A 6,371-nucleotide genomic window follows, 5' to 3' on the forward strand; every position below is an offset into this window, starting at 1 on the left:
ATGACAAATAGATGTGTATAATGTTTTGATAGGGATGAGTTGCGCGTGAAGTACCTAATAATAAAACTTGTGTTTAATTTGTGCGTTAGTGGTCCGTGGGATATTGGATTATTTCGATTCTGAGAATTGATAAGTTTGTGTAAGTAACGTCTGTCCTTAGCAGGATTTTCCGGCAATATTACCGGTTAAAATAATACAAATTCCTTATCAGAATCTCGTGTTTTTCTGTTTCAGTACTTTCTTTGACTATCCGATACACTGGAAAGTTTATAAACGTTATAACATCTTAATTAAATTTTTGAATCACGTCTATACTTGCAAATCAGATGTGTGGAGCTATGCGATTTAAGGCATGTAACGAAAGTACACGTTTTTTGATAGCGAATATCTTCTAAACTAAAAGCGCTAGAATCCAACGAATTGCAGATTATGACGGATTGGAAAATTCTCTATAAGATTAGAATATAAAATAATTACATATCGTTGGGTTTGAGGGCGAAAAATGTGATTGAAAGAGGTAAAAAGTGACATTTTGCAATTTTTGACGATTTGTTTCAATCGCGAATATCTCGTAAACTAAAAGAGATAAATAAGATCTGATCGCAGCGTTCTGATCTACGAACTATTCTCTATATGATAGGCTAGTTAAAACGGAAATCTGAGAGATGAAATTTTCATTCTTAAGAAAAAATTGCCAAGGGGGGGTGCTTGATACTTTTTTTCGACGATTTTTGATAAATAATATTATTGAAACTAAGGGAGATAGCAACTAACAAATTTCTGATTATGAAAGATTGGAAAATTCTCTATCAGTCAGATAAAAATATAACATAATTATATTCCCAACAGGAATTAAAAAAAGGTAAAAAAAACGTGGCCTAAAGTGCTAAAAAGTGACGTTTTTCAATTTTTGACGATTTTTTTTCAATTGCGAATATCTCGTAAACTAAAAGAGATAAATAAGATCTGATCGCAGCGTCTTAATCTACGGACTATTCTCTATAAGATAGGATAGTTAAAACGGAAATATGAGAGATGAAAATTTAATTCTTAAGAAAAAATTGCCAAGGGGGGGTGCTTGATACTTTTTTGCGACGATTTTTGATAAATAATATTATTGAAACTAAGGGAGATAGCAACTAACAAATTTCTGATTATGAAAGATTGGAAAATTTTCTGTCAGGCAAAAATATAAAATAATTATTCATATTATTCATAGGAAAAACTTCACTTTTACCGCTAGCCTTGTATGGTGCCCTGGATAAGAGTAATTTCTACCGCTACCTTCATACGGTGCCCTGAACACGAGTCACTTTTACCGGCACCCTCCTACGGTGCTCCGAATGGGAGTCACTTTTACCGCTAGCTTCGTACGGTGCCCTGAATAAGAGTCACTTCTACTACTAACTTCATACGGTGCCCTGAACACGAGTCACTTTTACCGGCACCCTCGTACGGTGCTTCGAATGAGAGTCACTTTTATCACTAGTCTCTTACAGTGCCTTGAATTGGAGTCACTTTTACCGACACTTTCATAGCGTGATTGAAGATTATAATATTGCCAAAAATTCTGTATCGAACAATATAATAAAATATATTACTACGTGAAGTGAAAGTTCGCTAAAAATTGCTAAAAGTCGTTGAATAGTCGCTAAAAGAAGCGATTAGCTCCGAAACTGCCTTTTCATATAGACTGCATTCAATTCTGGTTATAGGATAGATTGTTCTTACGAATAAGAAAGTACGTAATATCAAATCTTTTCATTGCATTAGACTGTATCCACAACATGCATTGTTCATAGTTCACACCTTTGACTCTTATTGGTGGTTGTGTACAAACAACTTTTTATCGCGCAACGCGTCAGGCGGGTTCAGCATTATTTATACTATTTTTTCCTTAGTCGATCGTGCGCTACGGCGTGGAATGCACGCGTTTACTTGCGCGGCGATCTTCGTGGCGACTTAGCGCATTTCTTGTAATTTTAAATCGGTACTTGAATTAGAATCGGTCAGCAAAGATAAGATTTAGTATTAACAGACAAGTGACGCATATAGTTAATGAGATAACAATATAAGTTAGCATGGTTTTACAAGATACGCTTGTGTTTGTCGTCGTCTGTCGAATATCTTCCGTCGGCTAAAAATTCTTAGTGGTTTTGTTTTGTGTATTCATTTAATAGTTAATTTAAATCAAGATCATTCGTGCCCCGTGTGGAATATTTTAATGTGGATTCAAAACCTAATATAAAAAACGATCAGTGAAATAATTAAACACTCTGAAAATAAGTAGGAATAATCGTTGCATGGTCATTGTAGAGCAAGTGTTGGCATATTGTCGCGTTCCGTCGGCTCCGTATTCGTTCCCACTAGGTTCCGTTTTTCGTGCCTGATTATTGCTTTTGTATCTTAATTCTGTCTGTAATCGACTTTACACATTTGCTACTTTGTGTGCTTAAGAGATCTTAATTTAGTATTTCTTTAAAAAAATTTAAATAATATTTAATAAAATTATAATTATTAGTCATTTAAATTAAATATTATGTTTCTATCGCCGCACCTATCAGCTCTTCTAGACACGCAGTAGGAAACAGGTAATAAAACCTGCACTTTTGATTTTCTATTTGTATCACCCTCTATATAAATTTTCCTAATTGCTCCTTAAAAAAATTGAAATTTTCATTTTTTTGAAGTAATTTTCTGGGAATTTACGGAATTTAATTCTGCATCTCCCTGTATAGAAATTTATTACAAAAAAATTCCGTAACGCGAGTTATATTGAAAATTGTGTGTGTGCGCCATAATACTCGTTGCGCTAGGTATTGTAGTTTTTTTGTTATAATACGCGAACGCGGTGTCACAATAAGTTCGGAATAACTTTCACAGATGCGGAATTTATTCTGCATCTCCCTGCATGGAAATTTGTTGCAAGAAAATTCTGTAACGCGAGTTATATAGAAGTTGTGTGTGTGCGCCGTAGTACTCGTTGCGCTAGGAATTGTAGTTTTTTTGTGATAACACGCGAACGCGGGGTCACACTAAGTTCGGAATAATTTTCCCAGATGCAGAATTTAATTCTGCATCTGCTTGTATTGAAAATTATTACGAGAAAATTCCGTAACGCGAGTTATATTAAAATTTGTGTGTGTGCGCCGAAGTACTTGTTGCGCTAGGAATTGTAGTTTTTTTGTTATAACACGCGAACGCGGTTTCACAATTAGTTTGAAATAATTTTCCCAGATGAAGAATTTAATTCTGCTTCTTCCTGTATAGAAATTGATTGCAAGAAAATGCCGTAACGCGAGTTATATTGAAATTTGTGTGTGTGTGTGCCCCGAAGTACTTGTTGCGCTAGGAATTGTAGTTTTTTGTTATAACACGCAAACGCGGTTTCACATTTAGTTTGAAATAATTTTCCCAGATGCAGAATTTAATTCTGCATCTCTCGGTATTGAAATTTATTACGAGAAAATTTCGTAATGCGAGTTATATTGAAATTTGTGTGTGTGCGCCGAAGTACTTGTTGCGCTAGGAATTGTAGTTTTTTTGTTATAACACGCAAACGCGATTTCACAATTAGTTTGAAATAATTTTCCCAGATGCAGAATTTAAAACTGCATCTCTCGGCATTGAAATTTATTACGAGAAAATTCCGTAACGCGAGTTATATTGAAATTTGTGTGTGCGCCGTAGTACTCGTTGTGAATTGTAGTTTAGTCACTTCTACCGCTACACTCATACGGTGCCCTGAACACGAGTCACTTCTACCGCTACCCACGTACGATGCCCTGAATGGTAGTCACTTTTGCCGTCACGCGCGTCACGTGATTGAAGATTACAAAACTTCCAAAATTCTTTATAGAACAGGATAATGAAATATATTAATTACGTGAAGTAAAGGTTCAAAAATAGTTGTTAAAGGCGCTAATATAAGAGATTTGCCTTGTTGTTCCCAGATTTTTCAATTGCGATTATCTCCTAAACTGCCTTTTCATATAGACTGCATTCAATTCCGGATTATAGGATACATTGTTTATGTGAATAAGAGGGTACGTTCAGAATATAAAATCTTTCCATTGTATTGAACTGTATCCACAACATGAATAGTTTATACTCGTAGTTCGCAATCTTGGCTTTTATCGGTGTTAGTGCACAAACAACTTGTTTTTATTGCGTTGCAGCGCATCCCATGCGCTCAGCCGTGTTTGTTCCATTTCTTACTTAGTTGAACGTGCGCTGCGGCGTAGTGTGCACGCGTTTACTTGCGCGGCGGTCTTCAAGGCGACTTATCGCGTTTCTTGTGATTTGAAGTCTGTAGTTGGATTATAATCAGTCATCAAAGATAAGATTTAGAATTAACAGACCAGTGCGGCCTATATTTAATGAGTTATCGCGCGTGGAACCAAGAATTTCGTGGTTTTACAACGTACGCACCACGTGTTTTCCGTCGGCTAAGAAATATTCAGGCTTGTTTCGTGTATCAATTTAATTATTAATTTGAATCAACATCATTTATGCATCGTATGGAATATTTCATCAGCGAAAACGTAAAAGAAGTATGTAACATAAAAACTATATTCTATTACAATTACCAACCTTATAAGGAAAAACGATCAGAAAAATTAGTTAACACTTTAATACATAGCATAGTCGTCACATGGTTGCATATAATAACCTTTGTAATACAAGTATTGGAATATTGTCGCGTTCCGTCGGCTGCGCATTCGCTCTCATTCGGGACTTTTTTGTACCTTCTTTTTGCTTTTGTATTCATAATTCTGTCTGTGCTAATTTGTGTGTTTAAGAGATCTGAATTTAGTATTTCTTGAAAATGTGTTTAATAAGTTTATAATTATTAGCAATTGTATTATTTATTATGTTTCTATTCACGTACTTATCACTTCCCCTAGGTAAACGGTAGAAAACAGGTAATAAAACATTCACTTTTGATTTTGATATTGTATCACCTATATATATATAAATTTTTCTTAATGCTCTGCGAAAACTGAGCATAATTATATTGTTTTGGGGCGATTTTCTTTTGCAAGTGAAGATTTTCTTTTGACAACACTTTGTATGTAAATTTTCCTTTATGCCCAGCCAAAAATGGACAATCTTTATTGTTTTGGGGTGATTTTCTTTTTTAACTGAAGATTTTCTTTTTAACTGAAGATTTTCTTTTGATAACACCCTGTATATAATTTTCCACTGATGTCATGCGAAAACAGGGCGCAATTTGCTATTTTCTAGTGTTATATTTTGTAATTTGATAGCCATGCATATGGCCGCTATGCAGATGATAAACATGTTTTAAAATGACGTCACGTGTTTTGTAGGTATTGAAATTGCAAATTCGGAAGTTATATTGTATTTAGTTTGTTAATAAAGAAATGTTAAAAGCAATGGCTGTGTCTTATGACTTGTGCACCCCTTCCTTCCATCATTTCAGGTACAGGTTACAACTTGTAAAGTATTTCTTAGTGGTGTGGACGGTCCTGAGAGCGTCGACACTTAGAAATATCTCTACAAATTCTTATAAGGAGTTCTCCCACTCGGGGGATGATCTCTACTATAAAAATTGTTAAGGTATCCTGTATGATTTGTGTACTCCATCTTTCATTTCAGCTACAGGTCAGAACTTGTAAGAATATTTTTAAGTGTCACCTCTCTTGAGGCGACTTAAAACTTAGAAATATTTTTACAAAACCTTATAAGGATTGTCCTTATAAGGAGTTCCCTCTCTCTGGGGGTGATCCCCCACCATAAAAATTGTTGATATGCCTGATAATTTCGGGGATGAAGCGCAGAGACATCGTAGCTGTAGGATGGGCCGGGAGCAATGGACGCATCGAAGCAGTGGGCTCTGGGAGATCGACCTTAGACTGTCTAACGACACGGGCCAAAAAATTTAAAAATCTGATCCCCCCCTGTTCTCTTTCTTCTATATCCTCCTCTTCTCTACTACTCTCATTCTTTTATTTCTCTGTTCTCCCCTTCTCCTTTCTCTTTTTACTTTCTTACATATCTCCTTATTGCCTTCACTTGTATTTCAATTTCTCTTATATTTCGTTGCAATTCATATATGCAACCCAAATTACACCTGATATTTTTATATTTGAGAAAAATGCCATCTATACCTGTGATTCGATCCGTGTCCACTAGCATGCTAGCAGGTGCACGTACCCACTCGACCACCGAGTGTTTTTATTATTTATATTTGATTCTTCTATTTATGTTTCTACTTTATTCAACTTTTTAAAAACAACAACACAAGCCTTGGCTATGTTGCACTCACATAAGCTTCATATGAAATATGATTTAAGACGCATATCCTGAAAACGACAAAGAGGATTTCACAAAAAATATGAATGAGA

Source organism: Atheta coriaria, unplaced genomic scaffold (genome assembly GCF_025399875.1).
Source record: "Atheta coriaria isolate IRGN ID8LTWV9N9 unplaced genomic scaffold, Caltech_Dcor_3.1 hic_scaffold_3_pilon, whole genome shotgun sequence".
NCBI classification, from domain to species: Eukaryota; Metazoa; Arthropoda; class Insecta; order Coleoptera; family Staphylinidae; genus Dalotia; species Dalotia coriaria.